Source organism: Sebastes fasciatus, chromosome 4 (genome assembly GCF_043250625.1).
Source record: "Sebastes fasciatus isolate fSebFas1 chromosome 4, fSebFas1.pri, whole genome shotgun sequence".
Taxonomy (NCBI): Eukaryota; Metazoa; Chordata; class Actinopteri; order Perciformes; family Sebastidae; genus Sebastes; species Sebastes fasciatus.
In genome coordinates this window covers 18,948,773-18,970,958 of record NC_133798.1, presented here as the reverse complement: position 1 = coordinate 18,970,958, position 22,186 = coordinate 18,948,773, and the positions used below count along the sequence as shown (strand labels likewise).

Below are 22,186 nucleotides of genomic sequence, written 5' to 3'. Positions count from 1 at the left end.
ATAATGACCGTGATGATAATGACCGTGATGATAAGCATTTTGATTCTGTGTCTTACTGAAATCTGTCAATTGTCCACTTTTTAAGGGTTCAGAATGCAATGGTCCCATTTTTACTCATGCTCTACAGTACTCCTTTCATACATTATGTGTTACAAGAAAGCACAGACAAAAATGCAAACTGTGAACAAACTGGAGAAGAGGCCTCTGATATTGCATCCATTACACTTAATTAATCCACAAAGATCCAGAAGGAACACAAAAGAATGGAGATGGCTGAAGAACTGTTTTGTATTTGTAAGCATTTCCTTAGCACACTATGAAATGATACAGTATATGCACAAATGCTTAATCAAGGTACTTTTCAAGGAGCAGTAGAGGAATGAAAGCACCAGAACACCTGCTTAGATTACTCAGGACATATGGCCAGCATTTATTTAACAGTAACACTAAACATAGATCTCTGTTTTTCCCTTAGGTTGTCCTTTAAGTTGGGAAGCTCAGTGTCTTTTCCTTGCCCCTTCAACCAACTCAGGTTGAGGAGAAAAATAAATAAAATAAATATTTCAGAGCTCTGGCAAAATAAAAAATAGATGAAGAAATAAATAAAAATGTATGGTAAATGACAAGAATAGCTTTTTGTCTTTAATAACAGAAGACAAATTGTTTCAAATTAAAACATTATTTTATCTTTTCATGTTTTAACTGGGAGTCAACCTTCAGTTCCTTAATAACAAGTCAGACAGCAGAACTTTGCAAAAAGCTTTTAATCATCATATTCAGATCATGTTTACATACATTTTCACACCCATGAGTCATATATTAGCTAATATACATTCCTAATCTATGATCTGTTAAGGAGCCTTAATTATGTCAGCTGACGTTATTTTTCATATTTTATGATTCAAACAAATATTTCTGGCATGCGGCAGCCAATGTTTCCTAATGCTGTCGACATTAACAAACATCACACAGAGAATTGTTGGGTTTGGTAAATCTTGAATTTCGCACACAAAACCCACATTTTATTTTTCATGTCATTCATGTTTAACTTTTTTCCCAAGAAAAATAAATCTCCACAGTAACCTTACAATTGAAATGCAGATGAACGTAACTAGCAGAACAACTGCCAACAAAGCAGCGATGACATCAACAGAGTTGTAAACAAACCAGGACATTTTGTTGGACTGTATCTGCAGGTGACGGGCTCCTTTATGTCTGATGACATATTCTATCCAAAACACTGCCTGGTCCAGTGGCTTCATGGGCTGATCTCTGTGCAGCCTTGAGAGCCTCTGCATGTTTTCCCTGTAAGAGGAATTGTAAAGAGCTGTCTTCAGGGCATCTGCAAAGATGTGTCTGTCAAGATCGGCAATATCCACAATCACAGCTCCTCCCTTTGCTCTGATTCTGGAGAGATTGTCAGGCTGATCAAAGAATAAGGGAAGTCCCACTACAGGAACTCCGTGGTAAATTGCCTCCTGAACCCCGTTAGTGCCTCCGTGGGCCACAAACACTCTAGTTTTGGGATGTCCTAAGAGGTCGTTCTGTGGCAGCCAGTTGACCATTAATGTGTTGTTGCCCAGGTTGGCTGGCCTTTGTCCAATATACCTCCATACAACCTTCTGAGGCAGCTGGGCAAAGGCTGCAGCAATCTCCTCAGCAACATCTTGAGGAAGCTCCCCGACTAAAGTCCCTAAGGTCATTATAATGACCCCATGGTCTCCAGAGCTCTGGACAAACTCCTCCAGGTCCACAGGGAGTGGCTTTGAGGGTTTGCACTGAAATCCAGCCATGTAGATTATATTTGGCATTGTTGGACGTGGATATTCAAAGACAAAATCAGTCCTCATGAGCCATATATCTGCATCCAGGAAAAATGTTGAGTAATCCACATCGGGACCAAAGTACTTCTTAACTACTGGTTTGTAATGAGGTTCTGTGATGTATGACATTGTGTACATCCCAAAAATATAACTTAGTACATTCTTTATTCTTTGAGGGAAGGTCATCTTATCTGTCAACTCTGTTGCAGTAAAGGGAATGTATGACAGAGGTGAGGGGGCAATAAGGAAATGAGCTTCACCTTGAATGGTCCATCTGACATTAAAAACAAGAGGAACTTGGAGCCGACGTGCCAGCATTGCCCCTACACCGATGCCGGGATCAGTCAAAACCACATCATATTTGGCTTCATTGAAAGACTGCATCAGGTTTTCATCTTCAAACATCTGAATAAGAATTTCACTCATTCCTTTGTGGAGCAGAGAGAACTGGTCCACAACCAGCCGTTCGAGTTGAATACGAGTCCAGATTTTATACCAAAAAGAGGCATGCTTATCCTGAAACCGGATCTCTAGCTGTCGAGACAAAAAGGCTTCAAAGTAGTTTTTCTCAAATCCACCAGGGCTGTGAAGAGTGACAGAGGTGTAGAGAGGAGACTTTTCACTGATGTACCAGCTATCGGATGCCCGAACCACAGTGACCTCATGGCCTTTGGCATGCAGTTCCTCTATTAGTACTTTCATGTTTACCCAATGGCTTCCATCCAATGGGAACACCAGGATTTTGCCCCCAGATGCACAGGATAGTTGAATCAACAGTAGAGCAAAGTTGATCAGTGATGAGTGAGGCACCTTCATACTGACGTCCCTCAGAGACCTTAAAGATGCACAAAAACAAATCAATAAGAGAGTACTGTCCGTCTGGTTAACATGTTTTTGTGTTTACAGTCATCTTATAACATGAAATGCAGTGGCAAAAATAACTAAGTACATTTATTTAAGTACTCTACTTGATTACAAGTTTGAGGTACTTTGTACTTTAATTTGATGCTACATTATACTTCTCTACTACATTTCAGAGGGGAAATATTGCACTTTACACTCCCTACATTATTTGACAACAATAGTTACTTACTTTGCAGATTCAAATTTTACATAAAAACATGATATGCTTGTAAAATACTGTGTATTGGTAAAGCTTAAATCAGTGGCTTTGGCATCATGTCAAGTTTCGGGATTCTATGATCAACTAATAATAATAATAACTAATTAAATAATATTATAAAACATAACTGGATTGCAATAAATTATTACAAGCATTAACCTTCTGTTAAACTTTACACATATAGTACATGTAACTACCAAGACTTGCACAGACCATGTTTCAACAAAACACACATTACACGGCTGTTTTTACTTAATGTGTGCATAAGTTAACAGAACTTTTTATTAACACTTACCCAAATCCACAGGTACAGGAAAGACAATCCAACTTCCAAGTGTCAGTTCAACAACAGTATTAGTTATTCAATGAGATGGTAGGTTTTGCGCATAGTTGGAAAGAAAGAGTGGTGAATGCACTTCCTAGTCTTTCTTTCAAAGTCATGACTGGCTTGCATGTTGTAACCTGCAATGTACTATGAACAGCTCTGTTGCATAAGAAGGTATGTACTGCTGCAGATTATGGCCCTGTTGTATAATGGGCGTACTGTCCATGGTAACTACTGAATCGTTCATACAGGTTTCATATTTTGTCCCAGGTAATAAAAAGATGAGGGCTTTTGTTTTGGCAAATGTCAGAAATTGATCTGTAAAATAGGAGCACCAGCTTCCCATAAAAAATGTCTGTTTATATGAGCGTGACGATAATGACCGTGACGATAATGACCGTGATGATAATGACCGTGATGATAAGCATTTTGATTCTGTGTCTTACTGAAATCTGTCAATTGTCCACTTTTTAAGGGTTCAGAATGCAATGGTCCCATTTTTACTCATGCTCTACAGTACTCCTTTCATACATTATGTGTTACAAGAAAGCACAGACAAAAATGCAAACTGTGAACAAACTGGAGAAGAGGCCTCTGATATTGCATCCATTACACTTAATTAATCCACAAAGATCCAGAAGGAACACAAAAGAATGGAGATGGCTGAAGAACTGTTTTGTATTTGTAAGCATTTCCTTAGCACACTATGAAATGATACAGTATATGCACAAATGCTTAATCAAGGTACTTTTCAAGGAGCAGTAGAGGAATGAAAGCACCAGAACACCTGCTTAGATTACTCAGGACATATGGCCAGCATTTATTTAACAGTAACACTAAACATAGATCTCTGTTTTTCCCTTAGGTTGTCCTTTAAGTTGGGAAGCTCAGTGTCTTTTCCTTGCCCCTTCAACCAACTCAGGTTGAGGAGAAAAATAAATAAAATAAATATTTCAGAGCTCTGGCAAAATAAAAAATAGATGAAGAAATAAATAAAAATGTATGGTAAATGACAAGAATAGCTTTTTGTCTTTAATAACAGAAGACAAATTGTTTCAAATTAAAACATTATTTTATCTTTTCATGTTTTAACTGGGAGTCAACCTTCAGTTCCTTAATAACAAGTCAGACAGCAGAACTTTGCAAAAAGCTTTTAATCATCATATTCAGATCATGTTTACATACATTTTCACACCCATGAGTCATATATTAGCTAATATACATTCCTAATCTATGATCTGTTAAGGAGCCTTAATTATGTCAGCTGACGTTATTTTTCATATTTTATGATTCAAACAAATATTTCTGGCATGCGGCAGCCAATGTTTCCTAATGCTGTCGACATTAACAAACATCACACAGAGAATTGTTGGGTTTGGTAAATCTTGAATTTCGCACACAAAACCCACATTTTATTTTTCATGTCATTCATGTTTAACTTTTTTCCCAAGAAAAATAAATCTCCACAGTAACCTTACAATTGAAATGCAGATGAACGTAACTAGCAGAACAACTGCCAACAAAGCAGCGATGACATCAACAGAGTTGTAAACAAACCAGGACATTTTGTTGGACTGTATCTGCAGGTGACGGGCTCCTTTATGTCTGATGACATATTCTATCCAAAACACTGCCTGGTCCAGTGGCTTCATGGGCTGATCTCTGTGCAGCCTTGAGAGCCTCTGCATGTTTTCCCTGTAAGAGGAATTGTAAAGAGCTGTCTTCAGGGCATCTGCAAAGATGTGTCTGTCAAGATCGGCAATATCCACAATCACAGCTCCTCCCTTTGCTCTGATTCTGGAGAGATTGTCAGGCTGATCAAAGAATAAGGGAAGTCCCACTACAGGAACTCCGTGGTAAATTGCCTCCTGAACCCCGTTAGTGCCTCCGTGGGCCACAAACACTCTAGTTTTGGGATGTCCTAAGAGGTCGTTCTGTGGCAGCCAGTTGACCATTAATGTGTTGTTGCCCAGGTTGGCTGGCCTTTGTCCAATATACCTCCATACAACCTTCTGAGGCAGCTGGGCAAAGGCTGCAGCAATCTCCTCAGCAACATCTTGAGGAAGCTCCCCGACTAAAGTCCCTAAGGTCATTATAATGACCCCATGGTCTCCAGAGCTCTGGACAAACTCCTCCAGGTCCACAGGGAGTGGCTTTGAGGGTTTGCACTGAAATCCAGCCATGTAGATTATATTTGGCATTGTTGGACGTGGATATTCAAAGACAAAATCAGTCCTCATGAGCCATATATCTGCATCCAGGAAAAATGTTGAGTAATCCACATCGGGACCAAAGTACTTCTTAACTACTGGTTTGTAATGAGGTTCTGTGATGTATGACATTGTGTACATCCCAAAAATATAACTTAGTACATTCTTTATTCTTTGAGGGAAGGTCATCTTATCTGTCAACTCTGTTGCAGTAAAGGGAATGTATGACAGAGGTGAGGGGGCAATAAGGAAATGAGCTTCACCTTGAATGGTCCATCTGACATTAAAAACAAGAGGAACTTGGAGCCGACGTGCCAGCATTGCCCCTACACCGATGCCGGGATCAGTCAAAACCACATCATATTTGGCTTCATTGAAAGACTGCATCAGGTTTTCATCTTCAAACATCTGAATAAGAATTTCACTCATTCCTTTGTGGAGCAGAGAGAACTGGTCCACAACCAGCCGTTCGAGTTGAATACGAGTCCAGATTTTATACCAAAAAGAGGCATGCTTATCCTGAAACCGGATCTCTAGCTGTCGAGACAAAAAGGCTTCAAAGTAGTTTTTCTCAAATCCACCAGGGCTGTGAAGAGTGACAGAGGTGTAGAGAGGAGACTTTTCACTGATGTACCAGCTATCGGATGCCCGAACCACAGTGACCTCATGGCCTTTGGCATGCAGTTCCTCTATTAGTACTTTCATGTTTACCCAATGGCTTCCATCCAATGGGAACACCAGGATTTTGCCCCCAGATGCACAGGATAGTTGAATCAACAGTAGAGCAAAGTTGATCAGTGATGAGTGAGGCACCTTCATACTGACGTCCCTCAGAGACCTTAAAGATGCACAAAAACAAATCAATAAGAGAGTACTGTCCGTCTGGTTAACATGTTTTTGTGTTTACAGTCATCTTATAACATGAAATGCAGTGGCAAAAATAACTAAGTACATTTATTTAAGTACTCTACTTGATTACAAGTTTGAGGTACTTTGTACTTTAATTTGATGCTACATTATACTTCTCTACTACATTTCAGAGGGGAAATATTGCACTTTACACTCCCTACATTATTTGACAACAATAGTTACTTACTTTGCAGATTCAAATTTTACATAAAAACATGATATGCTTGTAAAATACTGTGTATTGGTAAAGCTTAAATCAGTGGCTTTGGCATCATGTCAAGTTTCGGGATTCTATGATCAACTAATAATAATAATAACTAATTAAATAATATTATAAAACATAACTGGATTGCAATAAATTATTACAAGCATTAACCTTCTGTTAAACTTTACACATATAGTACATGTAACTACCAAGACTTGCACAGACCATGTTTCAACAAAACACACATTACACGGCTGTTTTTACTTAATGTGTGCATAAGTTAACAGAACTTTTTATTAACACTTACCCAAATCCACAGGTACAGGAAAGACAATCCAACTTCCAAGTGTCAGTTCAACAACAGTATTAGTTATTCAATGAGATGGTAGGTTTTGCGCATAGTTGGAAAGAAAGAGTGGTGAATGCACTTCCTAGTCTTTCTTTCAAAGTCATGACTGGCTTGCATGTTGTAACCTGCAATGTACTATGAACAGCTCTGTTGCATAAGAAGGTATGTACTGCTGCAGATTATGGCCCTGTTGTATAATGGGCGTACTGTCCATGGTAACTACTGAATCGTTCATACAGGTTTCATATTTTGTCCCAGGTAATAAAAAGATGAGGGCTTTTGTTTTGGCAAATGTCAGAAATTGATCTGTAAAATAGGAGCACCAGCTTCCCATAAAAAATGTCTGTTTATATGAGCGTGACGATAATGACCGTGACGATAATGACCGTGATGATAATGACCGTGATGATAAGCATTTTGATTCTGTGTCTTACTGAAATCTGTCAATTGTCCACTTTTTAAGGGTTCAGAATGCAATGGTCCCATTTTTACTCATGCTCTACAGTACTCCTTTCATACATTATGTGTTACAAGAAAGCACAGACAAAAATGCAAACTGTGAACAAACTGGAGAAGAGGCCTCTGATATTGCATCCATTACACTTAATTAATCCACAAAGATCCAGAAGGAACACAAAAGAATGGAGATGGCTGAAGAACTGTTTTGTATTTGTAAGCATTTCCTTAGCACACTATGAAATGATACAGTATATGCACAAATGCTTAATCAAGGTACTTTTCAAGGAGCAGTAGAGGAATGAAAGCACCAGAACACCTGCTTAGATTACTCAGGACATATGGCCAGCATTTATTTAACAGTAACACTAAACATAGATCTCTGTTTTTCCCTTAGGTTGTCCTTTAAGTTGGGAAGCTCAGTGTCTTTTCCTTGCCCCTTCAACCAACTCAGGTTGAGGAGAAAAATAAATAAAATAAATATTTCAGAGCTCTGGCAAAATAAAAAATAGATGAAGAAATAAATAAAAATGTATGGTAAATGACAAGAATAGCTTTTTGTCTTTAATAACAGAAGACAAATTGTTTCAAATTAAAACATTATTTTATCTTTTCATGTTTTAACTGGGAGTCAACCTTCAGTTCCTTAATAACAAGTCAGACAGCAGAACTTTGCAAAAAGCTTTTAATCATCATATTCAGATCATGTTTACATACATTTTCACACCCATGAGTCATATATTAGCTAATATACATTCCTAATCTATGATCTGTTAAGGAGCCTTAATTATGTCAGCTGACGTTATTTTTCATATTTTATGATTCAAACAAATATTTCTGGCATGCGGCAGCCAATGTTTCCTAATGCTGTCGACATTAACAAACATCACACAGAGAATTGTTGGGTTTGGTAAATCTTGAATTTCGCACACAAAACCCACATTTTATTTTTCATGTCATTCATGTTTAACTTTTTTCCCAAGAAAAATAAATCTCCACAGTAACCTTACAATTGAAATGCAGATGAACGTAACTAGCAGAACAACTGCCAACAAAGCAGCGATGACATCAACAGAGTTGTAAACAAACCAGGACATTTTGTTGGACTGTGTCTGCAGGTGACGGGCTCCTTTATGTCTGATGACATATTCTATCCAAAACACTGCCTGGTCCAGTGGCTTCATGGGCTGATCTCTGTGCAGCCTTGAGAGCCTCTGCATGTTTTCCCTGTAAGAGGAATTGTAAAGAGCTGTCTTCAGGGCATCTGCAAAGATGTGTCTGTCAAGCTCGGCAATATCCACAATCACAGCTCCTCCCTTTGCTCTGATTCTGGAGAGATTGTCAGGCTGATCATAGTATAAGGGAAGTCCCACTACAGGAACTCCGTGGTAAATTGCCTCCTGAACCCCGTTAGTGCCTCCGTGGGCCACAAACACTCTAGTTTTGGGATGTCCTAAGAGGTCGTTCTGTGGCAGCCAGTTGACCATTAATGTGTTGTTGCCCAGGTTGGCTGGTCTTTGTCCAATATACCTCCATACAACCTTCTGAGGCAGCTGGGCAAAGGCTGCAGCAATCTCCTCAGCAACGTCTTGAGGAAGCTCCCCGACTAAAGTTCCTAAGGACATTATAATGACCCCGTGGTCTCCAGAGCTCTGGACAAACTCCTCCAGGTCCACAGGGAGCGGCTTTGAGGGCTTGCACTGAAATCCAGCCATGTAGATTATATTTGGCATTGTTGGACGTGGATAATCAAAGACAAAATCATTCCTCATAAGCCATATATCTGCATCCAGGAAAAACGTTGAGTAATCCACATCGGGACCAAAATACTTCTGAACTACTGGTTTGTAATGAGTTTCTGAGATGTATGACATTGTGTACATCCCAAAAATATAACTCAGTACATTCTTTATTCTTTGAGAGAAGTTCATCTTATCTGTCAACCCTGTTGCCGTGTAAGGAATGTATGACAGAGGTGAGGGGGCAAGAAGGAAATGAGCTTCACCTTGAATGGTCCATCTGACATTAAAAACAAGAGGAACTTGGAGCCGACGTGCCAGCATTGCCCCTACACCTACCCAGGGATCAGTCAAAACCGCATCATATTTGGCTTCATGAAAAGACTGCATCAGATTTTCATCTTCAAACATCTGGATGACGATTTTACTCATTTTCTTATGAAGCTGAGAGCACAGGTCCAAAAGCAGCCGCTCGATCTGAATACGATTCCCAATTTTAGACCAAAGAGATGCATGCTTACCCTGAAGCTGGATCTCCATCAGTCGAGACAAAAATACTTTGTTTTTCTCAAATCCACCAGGGCTGTGAAGAGTGACAGAGGTGTAGAGAGGAGACTTTTCACTGATGTACCAGCTAGTGGATGCCCGAACCACAGTGATCTCATGGCCTTTGGCATACAGTTCCTCAATGAGTACTTTCATGTTTACGGTCTGGGTATCATCGGATATTCCGTTTTTCCTTTGGAATTCAGAAATTTGGTTTGGGTTCGTTTTTTTTTTTTTCGTTTCAAACCAAAAACTAAAAAACGGCCGTTTTCTCGTTTTTCGTTTCTGAATCAAAAAATGAAAAACGAACCCAAACCGGGCCGTTTTTTTGTTTTTGCGAATTCCTTTTCTCATTATTCGTTTTGAATTGAAAAACGGAATCACGTGGTGCTCTGTTTGTTTTTTGTTTCCAAACGAAAAACGAAAAAAACAAATTAAAAAAACGATCCGATTTAGTTTCTTCAAGTTTCTTTCTGTCATTTTCTCTTTTGAATCGAAGAGCTGAGAACGGCAGTCACGTGACCAGGAAGTTAAGGCAAACATGTCAAAATAAAAGCCAAGAAGATAGTGTGGTCATTCTATAAAAGTGTAACATTATTTAAGCACAGGATCAAAGTAACAGTAGAAGATAAATAGGCTAAATAAATACACAAATAAATACATACATAGATATTTTTTTGTTTTGTTCTTTTCATTAACACATGAATGTCTTTTATCCAAAAAGTGTGTGATAAATTACAGGGAGGGTCTCTACAGATGTTATACAGAACTCTCACATAATTGACACTTTTCTCTCTCACACTCTTACTATGGGCTGTTTCTTTATGTCGGCAGGTGAGAAGCACTATGTGGCTACTCCTTTCAACACACCTGACACTTCCACCTGATCCTTTTACTCCATTAGGAAGGCTGTAGCCGAGTAGTTCTACATCATGATAATGCTAATTTTTCAACAAGCGATTATGACATTAATGCCAGCTAGTGTTGGATTTATTATGTACAAAAGTGCTTACAATGACCTGAAATAACCTGATTGTTGGATTTGTTGTGCATGAAGTGTTTGCGAGGACAGGGAGGAGGCACGTTCTGTTCTTTTTGCAAGGTCAAAGAGAGAAAGGAGTCAGAAGGAGAAACAAAGAAGAAGATATGCAGCAAAAACATCACGTGCCATAATCTCATGAATATTACTATTGTGTAAACCATGAATAGGCTGGATCAGGGATAGCTCGGGGTTCAGACTTCGCGAACTGACCCATGCACTGTATGTTGTCAGGGACACGTTGATTGGATCCAGATATCTGTAAACTCTTTTATTTTACTTATGCAACATTGATTGTTCGGAATAAATTGAATCATTATGCTTTAACTCATCTGTTTGGAAATTCTCTTTGTCACACAAGATTAACCAACACGTAACTGGGCCTTGACCTCTTGGAGGTAGAAGGCCAGTTCCTTCACTAGACAGAATAAAGCTCTGTCTGTCATGACAATAGTACTGTACTGAAGGCCACTTCATCACTCCAGATACTGTAGATTTAACAGATACCTGCTGTCTTCAGACGGCTGTAAAGAGTCACCCGAGTAAAGGAAAGGCTTTCAGTACAGTTCTATTGTCATGACAGACAGAGCTTTATTCTGTCTAGCTGGCATTAATGTCATAACCACTGGTTGAAAAATCAGCCTTATCATGATGTCGAACAAATTAACTAAATTACATACACTACCAAATAGACTAGAAATGATTGAAAAGCATCATAAACCACTGTAGGGACCCAGCATCTGGCTGGTTTCAAGTGACCTCATGAACTCAGTAACCTGATCCTTGACCACAGGACTCATCTCAGTTCTCATTGGCTACAGTAACATTTCACCCAGAGGTGTGAAAATCACACAGAACAAAACCAGAGGAATGTTCTTTGTTCCTTCTCTTTCGTCTCTTTCTTCTCATCTGCTCATCTCTCCTGACGTGTGAGAGGTGAGCTGCTGCGCTCTCTCTGCTCTTCATCTCCTCAACCCAGGCTGACCTGGTTGAGGTGAACGGCTCTCAAGTCCAGAACTTGCAAACCAGTTCTGGTTCTGATCAATGGCCTGTTAGGAAACAGCCATTGCAACCAAGGAACCAAACGGCAGACGACGCGAGTGCTCTGCCCTTTCCACCAGCTAACTTCAAGCTATCAAGCAAAGAAGTTAGCACCAAACTAACAGCAAAGACGACCTCTTTGACTTGGAACCACAACTTCAACACATGGAATCACAAAACCGGTTCTTCCATGGATTGGTAACGTACTGGGCCTTAGCATTAGCAATCGCACAGGGCTGAGCAAGACTGTCCAACTTTGATTTCTAGAAAGTACTTGTATTGATTTGGTTTAATGTTATTCATTGAGTTTGACTGTGTTGATTTATCTGTATTTGATATCTGGGTAACTGGCTTTGCCACATCTGATGTGTTTAGTTTATGCTTCACATAGACAAGGTCTTGCATGCAACTAACCATCTTTTCTAACCCACTGCATATCTAACACACATTAAGATCACATACAGAAACTGTGAATTAGTTAAACATAAACATACAACTTCAGATAATCTTAACCCACACATCACCCCCCTCTCTGTCCTTCTTCTCAGAAGAACAAAGAGGTCATGTGATGACATGCTGACGGCCATCTTTGATTCCGCCATCTTTGATTCAGCCATCTTTGTAGTTTTACAGTGTTCGCCATTTTGTTTGTAGGCCATACAGACATTTTGAGACAAGAACCCATCTTGTTTCCCCCCCCCCTCTCTCTCTCTCTCTCTCACACACACACACACACACACACACACACACACACACTGTGTTTGGTTTGTTTAGTTTAGTTATTTAGTTAGATTAATATTGTGTTTTGAACCTTTATTATCTTGTAAATAAATGTTTGTGGAATATACATGCTGGTCTTTTTAATGTTGCACAAGAGTGAATACTGCCAACCTCTGCTATGTCAAGAACTCCGATATCCTTCAACCTTTACTATCTATTTTGGTTATAGTTATTAATTTAATTATTAATCAACGTTCCAAATTGATAGTTTAGCATATATAATGAGACTATATTAACGTTTTGGTCATTGGTCCCTGATTCCAGGGTGGTGCCCCGTTTATTATTGATGTTTATTGATAATCTTTATTAATATTAATAATTATATTATTATTTATTAATTATTTTGCTAATAACCAAAACCTACCAAAGTAGAACCCCTACATAATGACGCCCCGTGTGAGGCATAGTATTCTTGTTGGCAAATGTTCATAATTGTGCAATATTAATTTTCAGCATAATTTTTGGTCAAAAACAAAAATTCATATTCCACTTCTAAACAAACCAAAAGTGTTTACATTCTACACCACTAGTCTTCCACAGGAGTAGAAGTCCAGCTGTACTTTTAAACAAGTACATTGTGGTTAGAATTGTTTATTTGAGAGATTTTGAGTATTAACACTTTAAGCCTTTATGGTGTTAATTTTAATAATTTGCTTTTGCTGCTAATTCAAGTTGACCTACGCTGTAGACCTTGAAAGAATTTTGGTTCAGCATTTGAATACCACGTATTTAATGCAATCTAGTCTAGTCGTCATATTTTGCTGTTAATCTAAGTGTTCCTTTAATGACACAGCGTGCCACCGGCCCTGTGTAACATAGAGAGCTTGTACCCTGCTGTGTAACTGCCAAGCATTCCACAGCCTGAGTTAAGATAAGAGCCACAGTGTGCTACCAGCCCTGTGATATAAGTTTGCAACCTAGCTGTTACTTCCACATGTTCCAGCTTGAGTCACCTTTAAGAAACATCATCACAACTGTTACTGCCGTGCATCTCAGTTAGTGCATGTTGTGTGTAAGCAAACTTATTTTATAAACCTTTGTTTACTTTACTGGCCTTTTGTTGATGCCCACTAGAGTCACTAGTTGGTCCCCTCCTCCACAGGGAGCTACTCCACAGGGAGCTACCCCCCATAGTGTAGGCCAGTGTATTGTTGTTAGGCTAGTGTACCTCCCAAACTACACCACAAGGTGTCTGCCAACGCAACACCATAGCCAACAACATTGTTTTGTTTTCTACTAGACATCCTGTTTAGTTTCACCCTCTAATTCCAGGTTTAACAATGGATAACCCCTGTGTAGAGCTTTTTATTTCTTCCCTAGCACAGAGCCTAAACCCTGGCTGCCCTGAACTCATCAGCAGGTTGAGTTTCAGTGAGTGCAGGAAAGAAATGGAATCGCTCCTCACAGACAGGTTTGATGCGCAGACTGCATCCAAAGATTCATTGTTAAAATGCTTACTTCTGATTTTTCACAGGCAAACCAGTCTTGCCATTCAGAGTAAAGTAGCCCTGGAAAAAGAGGTAGATAGCCTAAGAACGCAAAGTGCTAGTCTCCTCCATGAAGTTCAGACAGCTGATAAGAAAGCCATGCGTTACTTAGAAGACCTGCATTCAGCAGAGTTAGCTATTTTTCAGTACAAAGAAAAATTGTTAGGGCTTAGACTAGAATGTCTTTCCCCACCACAGTCTGTCAGTCACTGTGATTCTGGCTACTCAGATTCACTCTCCTCACATGATGAGAGTTTAACTCCCTCTCCACTCAGAAGTGAAAGATTTCCAACCGACTTAAAATCTTTGGGAATAAAGTCAGATCCTCAACCTCCACTGAGAGAAAGAGTGAACAGCTACCTGACTACTTATTGTTCTGAAACTGACAGTGAAGACACATGTAGTTTATCTTCAAGAAGATATCCTGCCACATGTTCTTCTCAGCCACAGAGAAATGACACCTTCCTCTGTGCTCCTCCCTCCAAAAGTTCAGCCTGCTCAGCCTCCTTTCCACTCTGTCACAAGGGTGATGACAGCGGTCCAGCCTCTGCTCCTCAGCCAGAGAGGACATTAGCATGTGATGCACCAGTGCATTGTAATGCTAATTTAGTCTTGCCTTCAGCAGAAAGGACTCCACGCCATGAAGTGCTGGAATTCATAGCTAAGGACATTGAATGTTTTGATCCAGGCAACTGTGATCAACACATTGATGACTATTTTAAGGAATTAGATCACAATCTAATTGACTTAACACACGCCACCCAAAGGGAGAAAGTTAAACTTGTGTGGAAAACCAGCTCTCAAGCTGTGCACAAGTTTATACAGTCACAACCTCCCAGTGTCAGAAATGACTATGGTAAGCTTCGTCGTGCACTGATAGAAGAATTCTCTTCCACGGCTGACGAGACCTCAATGATGTTTGCAGCCCTTCAAATTAAACATTCACGTAGTGAGAATCCTAGAGATTACTACAAACGTTTAAGGCATGCATACTTCCAAGGTAAGAATGCGCCAGGCTTAGAAGAAAACTCCTTCTTCAAGTCCTTGTTTCTGCAGAATCTGCATCCCTGCGTACGTACTCACGTGGTACTAAGGACGCATGAGGGTAACCCCTCACTGTGTGAGATAAGGAAGATGACACAGATAGCTTGGGAAACTCTGGTCATTTCCAAAAGGGGGGGTAAATTAACTGAGCCCACCAGCTCAAACACTGACGTGTCAAGCAGATCTGCCACCTCAAAAGACCACCTTCACAACAGGTCGAAGGGGGGTCAGAAGAGGTTGCATAGGGACACTGAGCGTAACCGCCATGTCCCCCATTTGCATAGAGATAGGCATTCACACAACAGAAGTGTTAGAAAGCCATACTCTGAAATTCTGTCCCAGAATTGGCGTGACCGGTCTGACGATGACCACAGCATCTCTGACCACATTTCAGACTCTGAACAAAGTTCAGAACATGGACATAATCTAGCAGACAGTGATAGCTACTCTGAGTGCCTCTCTGCCTCTGGCTACCTGGAGCGTTACAGCCCTGAGCCACGAGGTAAGCATCAGAGATCCAGAGCTACTTTCCCACGGTACTAGCTAACACCTAGCTAACAGTGAGACTGACGCTAGATCCCGGTGCCTTAATTTTCCTTTCCTCTTTTGCAGATATTAGGGAAAACTTGAGTTTGTTAGCAACAGCAAAAACTCAACTCAGACACCACTGTCCAACTTTACAAGTACACTTGGACCAACTCCTTAGTAGTATCTTGTTTAGAGATCACTAGTGCACACACTAGCTTAGGACACCACATTATGACTGTACAGAACCAGTCATACACTTGTCCGCATTGTTTTAGGTGACACTCTCCGCCTCTCACCTTAACAACTTTACACCTCTAACATTCCTGTTCTTCACTAACCTTATAAATAACAGAGAAACATAGTTAGGTATTTTATACAATGCTATTGTTTTTGTTTATCTGGTTTTATTTGTAACTTAGGGACTGTTCTTGCTTAGCCAGGATAGATAGTCTTAACCAATGCCCAATTGGTTAATGAACTGCCCAGACGTTACAAAATGGAATGAACTGTTAAATGAACTTTTTCAATCATGGATTTAACAACTTTTCAGTTGTCCCCAGGGATTGGACTGTACAACCTCCAGGTTGTTTCCAAGGATCTGTGAACTGTTCAACCTTCTGATTTGCTCTTGAAGGATGTTACACATCTTAAAGACCAAATGGGGGGATGTAGGGACCCAGCATCTGGCTGGTTTCAAGTGACCTCATGAACTCAGTAACCTGATCCTTGACCACAGGACTCATCTCAGTTCTCATTGGCTACAGTAACATTTCACCCAGAGGTGTGAAAATCACACAGAACAAAACCAGAGGAATGTTCTTTGTTCCTTCTCTTTCATCTCTTTCTTCTCATCTGCTCATCTCTCCTGACGTGTGAGAGGTGAGCTGCTGCGCTCTCTCTGCTCTTCATCTCCTCAACCCAGGCTGACCTGGTTGAGGTGAACGGCTCTCAAGTCCAGAACTTGCAAACCAGTTCTGGTTCTGATCAATGGCCTGTTAGGAAACAGCCATTGCAACCAAGGAACCAAACGGCAGACGACGCGAGTGCTCTGCCCTTTCCACCAGCTAACTTCAAGCTATCAAGCAAAGAAGTTAGCACCAAACTAACAGCAAAGACGACCTCTTTGACTTGGAACCACAACTTCAACACATGGAATCACAAAACCGGTTCTTCCATGGATTGGTAACGTACTGGGCCTTAGCATTAGCAATCGCACAGGGCTGAGCAAGACTGTCCAACTTTGATTTCTAGAAAGTACTTGTATTGATTTGGTTTAATGTTATTCATTGAGTTTGACTGTGTTGATTTATCTGTATTTGATATCTGGGTAACTGGCTTTGCCACATCTGATGTGTTTAGTTTATGCTTCACATAGACAAGGTCTTGCATGCAACTAACCATCTTTTCTAACCCACTGCATATCTAACACACATTAAGATCACATACAGAAACTGTGAATTAGTTAAACATAAACATACAGCTTCAGATAATCTTAACCCACACATCACCCCCCTCTCTGTCCTTCTTCTCAGAAGAACAAAGAGGTCATGTGATGACATGCTGACGGCCATCTTTGATTCCGCCATCTTTGATTCAGCCATCTTTGTAGTTTTACAGTGCTCGCCATTTTGTTTGTAGGCCATACAGACATTTTGAGACAAGAACCCATCTTGTTTCCCCCCCCCCCCTCTCTCTCTCTCTCACACACACACACACACCCACACACACACACACACACACTGTGTTTGGTTTGTTTAGTTTAGTTATTTAGTTAGATTAATATTGTGTTTTGAACCTTTATTATCTTGTAAATAAATGTTTGTGGAATATACATGCTGGTCTTTTTAATGTTGCACAAGAGTGAATACTGCCAACCTCTGCTATGTCAAGAACTCCGATATCCTTCAACCTTTACTATCTATTTTGGTTATAGTTATTAATTTAATTATTAATCAACGTTCCAAATTGATAGTTTAGCATATATAATGAGACTATATTAACGTTTTGGTCATTGGTCCCTGATTCCAGGGTGGTGCCCCGTTTATTATTGATGTTTATTGATAATCTTTATTAATATTAATAATTATATTATTATTTATTAATTATTTTGCTAATAACCAAAACCTACCAAAGTAGAACCCCTACACCACCAAACAGAATACAGAAAGTTAGTGATTTCAGTTTTTTAGTGAACTCAGGCTGATTAATCCTCATATTAGACTATGATGTCTGAAGGTTGGCAAACATGCTGATCAACCATACTTCTCTATCATTGATCATGTTTATTGACTTGACTTTTCATCTATTAATGCGTCAAAATTCAAAATTTGACTGAAAAGAAAATCCTTGGGGATTGAGGAGTGGTGACCTCTGACCCCTGTGGTGGGTAACGTCACAGAAGGCCTACTCATAAAATGCACTGACTTCACTGATACCGAATCTCCCTCCAAACTAAATTGTAAAGCTGACGGCCCCTCAATATGATCTGATCAATACAATACAATACAACCTTATTGTCCACCAGGCTGGAAATTTGTCTTCAGCTCACAAAACACAGAAAACAACAGACATTAAAAACCAGACAGCAGTTAGTAAAAAACAGAGACAGGTTATGTTACACATTAAAAACAGTTCATGTCAGTGTCTGTGGCTCAGATCTGCTCAGTCACTGTGTTGAGTTAAGAGTATTGATGGCATTTGGGATGAAAGACTTTTTAAACACATGTTTAGTTGCCAGAGGGGCTCTATAGCGCCTCCCGACTGGCTGCAGAGAGGATGGGAGCTATCTGCCAGGATGCTCCTCGCTTTCTTCCTCGTCCTTTCTGTAAAAAGTTGAGTCAAGGGCTTTTGGGGTTTACCACCTATTTTGCCTGCCATTGACACAATCCTAGACAGTTTATTCTTCTATCTACAGTGTAGGTGACCGTACCAGGCAGGAAGGTTAAAGGTTAAAATCCTCTCAACAATAGTTTTGTACACTAATTCTAAAATCTGCCGGCTGACACCGAGGCCACTAAGTTTCCTTAGAAGATAAAGTCGCTGTGAGCATCTCTTGAAGATATACTCTGTATTTTCAGAGAAGCTCACCTGGGTGTCCAGGACTGTACCGAGGTATTTAAAGTGTCCCACAGTTTCAACATGTTGGCCATCAAGTGAAACTGGCTCTGTGATCAAATGTTGTTTTGTGCAGCACATGATTAATTCTTTCTTCTCAGCCACATTGATTTCTAGCTGGCTAGTGTGACACCGTGTTTGAAGGGCTGTAGTGTGGGCCAGATAGGCAGCTTCACCTAGTGGGCCTGTTTCCTGTAAAAGGCCAACTAAGGCCATGTCATCCACATACTTAAACAGTCTAAAATGTTTCTCATTGGTCATAAATTCATTAGTAAAAAGAGAGAATAGCACAGGGGAAAGAACACAGCCTTGTGGGCAGCCTGTCTGACATGTTCTCCCTGACACAGACCCTCTGATCCACACAACTAACCCTGTGTTGATGTTGAGATCAAGGAGCCTTTTCAGGAGAATATGCGTCTTCATTGAGTTAAAAGCTGAGCTAAAATCCACAAATAAAGCTCTGGCATAACCTTTAGGATGCATAAGGTGTTTTGTGGACGGTGTTAAGCAGTCAGCACAGCGTCGTCTGGGACTCTGTCGCTCTTATTTAAGCGAACTGGAGCAGATCTAGCTTAGTACCCACTGTGCTGGTCAGGTGGCTGGCAAGAACTCGTTCCATGGTTTTACACAATATGGAGGTTATTGCGATGGGCCACAGATCATTTGGCTTACTTGCGCCTGGCTTTTTTAGCACAGGCCTAATTATTGTGAATTTCCATGATTTTGGCACAGTGTAGGTGTCTAGGATATATAATTAATTAGGCTTTTTTAGGTACAGTATGTATTTATTTAGCCTATTTATCTTCTACTGTTACCTCGATCATGTGCTTAAATAATGTTACACTTTTATAATATGACCACACTATCTTCTTGGCTTTTATTTTGACATGTTTGCCTTAACTTCCTGGTCACGTGACTGCCGTTCTCCGCACTTCGATTCAAAAGAGAAAATGACAGAAAGAAACTTGAAGAAACTAAATCGGATCGTTTTTTTAATTTGTTTTTTTCGTTTTTCGTTTGGAAACAAAAAACAAACAGAGCACCACGTGATTCCGTTTTTCGTTTGTGGTTTAAAACAAAAAAACGAAAAACCCACGTGACTTCCGTTCTTCAATTCAAAACGAATAATGAGAAAAGGAATTCGCAAAAACAAAAAAACGGCCCGGTTTGGGTTCGTTTTTCATTTTTTGATTCAGAAACGAAAAACGAGAAAACGTCCGTTTTCTGGTTTTTGGTTTAAAACGAAAAAATAAAAAAACGTTTTTTCCTTTCTGAATTCCAAAGGAAAAACGGATTATCCGATGATACCCAGACCGTTTACCCAATGGCTTCCGTCCACTGGGAAGACCAGGATTTTGCCCCCAGATGCACAGGATAGTTGAATCAACAGTAGAGCAAAGTTGATCAGTGACGAGTGAGGCACCTTCATACTGACGTCCCTCAGAGACCTTAAAAATGCACAAAAACAAACCAATAAGAGAGTACTGCCCGTCTGGTTTACATGTTTTTGTGTTTACAGTCATCTTATAACATGAAATACAGTGGCAAAAATAACTAAGTACATTTATTCAAGTACTGTACTTGATTATAAGTTTGAGGTACGTTGTACTTTAATTTGATGCTACATTATACTTCTTCTCTACTACATTTCAGAGGGGAAATATTGCACTTTACACTCCCTACATTATTTGACAAAAACAAATTAATAAGAGAGTACTGCCTGTCTGGTTAACATGTTTTGGTGTTTACAGTCATCTTATAATTTGAAATGCAGTGGCAAAAAATAACATAACACAAAATCATAATAGTACATTAACTCAAGTACTGTACTTGATTACAAGTTTGAGGTACTTGTACTTTGATGCTACTTTACTGTATTCTTCTTCTCCACAATAATTCACAGGGAAATATCACAATTTTCACTCCCTACATTAATTGAATTTCCCTCGGGATCAATAAAGTTACTATCTATCTATCTATCTATCTACTTGACAGCAATAGTTATTTTCTACAAATAGAAATTTTGCATAAGAAACATATGATTATAAAATACAGTGTATTGTTAAAGATTAAACAGTGGCTGGAGTCTCATGTCATGTTTCAGATGTCTAAGATTTGTTGAACAGTTCTACCAAAAAGATATTTCCCCTCTAAACTTCTCAGATGGTCTCATTTAGTTAACAGTTTGAGGCTAAAAGACACAACACAAAAACTAATTAAATACAATTTTAAAACATAAGGTGGTTGCAATAACGGTTTGCAAGCATTACCTTCTGTTAATCTTTTCACATATAGTACACCTAACTACCAAGACTTGCACAGACCATGTTTCAACAAAATGCACAAGATAACAGAACTTTTTATTAACACTTACCCAAATCCACAGATACAGGAGAGACAATCCAACTTCCAAGTGTCCGTTCAATGACAGTATTAGTTATTTGATAAGATGGTAGGTTTTGTCCACAGATGGAAAGAACAAAAGAACAAGAGTTAATGTTTAATTTTAATCATTATACATTAACCTGTTGTACCATCTAAGGTCAAGGCAGTGTGTTCACTGGTAAATTGCTCATGAATGTTTACCCGAACAGAGCAGTAATATAAACCAGGTTTTCACAGCTGCGGAACGCTATGTCCTTAAATAACACTGAGCCATAAAAACTATACTTCTCAGATACAATCTTGGGTTTTAAACATTAAGTTATAAGTATATATATATATATAACTGATAACTATGATGCTAATACTAGCTAACATTGATGTTAGTCAGTGTTTAGCTGGTGGGTTTCACAAGATAGCTAACGTTACAGTCCTTTACAACAATAAATATAAAACCACATGTTGCTCTCAGTGTTGATATCAATATGCTGATTCATTTGGAAGTTAGGAAATGTTAGAAAATTAGTCTTACGGTGTACATGTTTTTGTCGAGGTGAATATCCGTGACTATCACTACAACGGCGGCAGCATTATGAAGCTAAAGTTACTGCTGAAAGAGCACATCACCAGCATATCTTTAAAGGTACAGTGTGTAGGATTTTGTGGCATCTAGTGGTGTGGTTGCAGATTGCAACCAACTGAGCACCCCTCCGCTCACTCCTCCCTTTCCAAGATGCGGTAACATGAGGCGCCGAGTGCAAAACCGTGGTAACTCCGTTCGCCTCGCCCAGAGGCCATCCTTACCATAATAACACTGACACTCTAATCCAATATGGAGGCTTTAAAATGTCTACAAATTCTAATAAAAACAAATCAAACCAATAAATAAAGTGAAATAATAATATGCAATTGAAAAATGTACTTCTTTGTCATGTAGGCATTTACTGTGTCATAATTAAATAAAAACATGTTAAATGACAAATATTTAGCATTTTGTCTTTAATAAATGAAGGCATTGTTTCTAATTAATACATTAATATTTACTAGAAATTCATATTTAGTTCCTTAATGACAAACCAGGCAATA

At 39.4% G+C, this 22,186-nt stretch overlaps 1 long non-coding RNA gene and 3 pseudogenes across 1 annotated transcript; 1 reads left to right on the top strand and 3 right to left on the bottom strand.

Moving 5' to 3' along the window:
• Positions 1–746: 746 nt before the first annotated feature.
• Positions 747–3,596, bottom strand: LOC141766049 (UDP-glucuronosyltransferase 2C1 pseudogene; annotated as a pseudogene).
• An 811-nt stretch (positions 3,597–4,407) lies between these two features.
• Positions 4,408–22,014, bottom strand: LOC141766050 (UDP-glucuronosyltransferase 2C1 pseudogene; annotated as a pseudogene).
• On the bottom strand, positions 8,069–9,856 carry LOC141766053 (UDP-glucuronosyltransferase 2C1 pseudogene; annotated as a pseudogene).
• On the top strand, positions 10,661–19,193 carry LOC141766055 (uncharacterized). Its single transcript, XR_012593566.1, has 2 exons — positions 10,661–11,133; positions 18,687–19,193. It is a non-coding gene; the product is annotated as an uncharacterized LOC141766055 (long non-coding RNA).
• Positions 22,015–22,186: the final 172 nt, after the last annotated feature.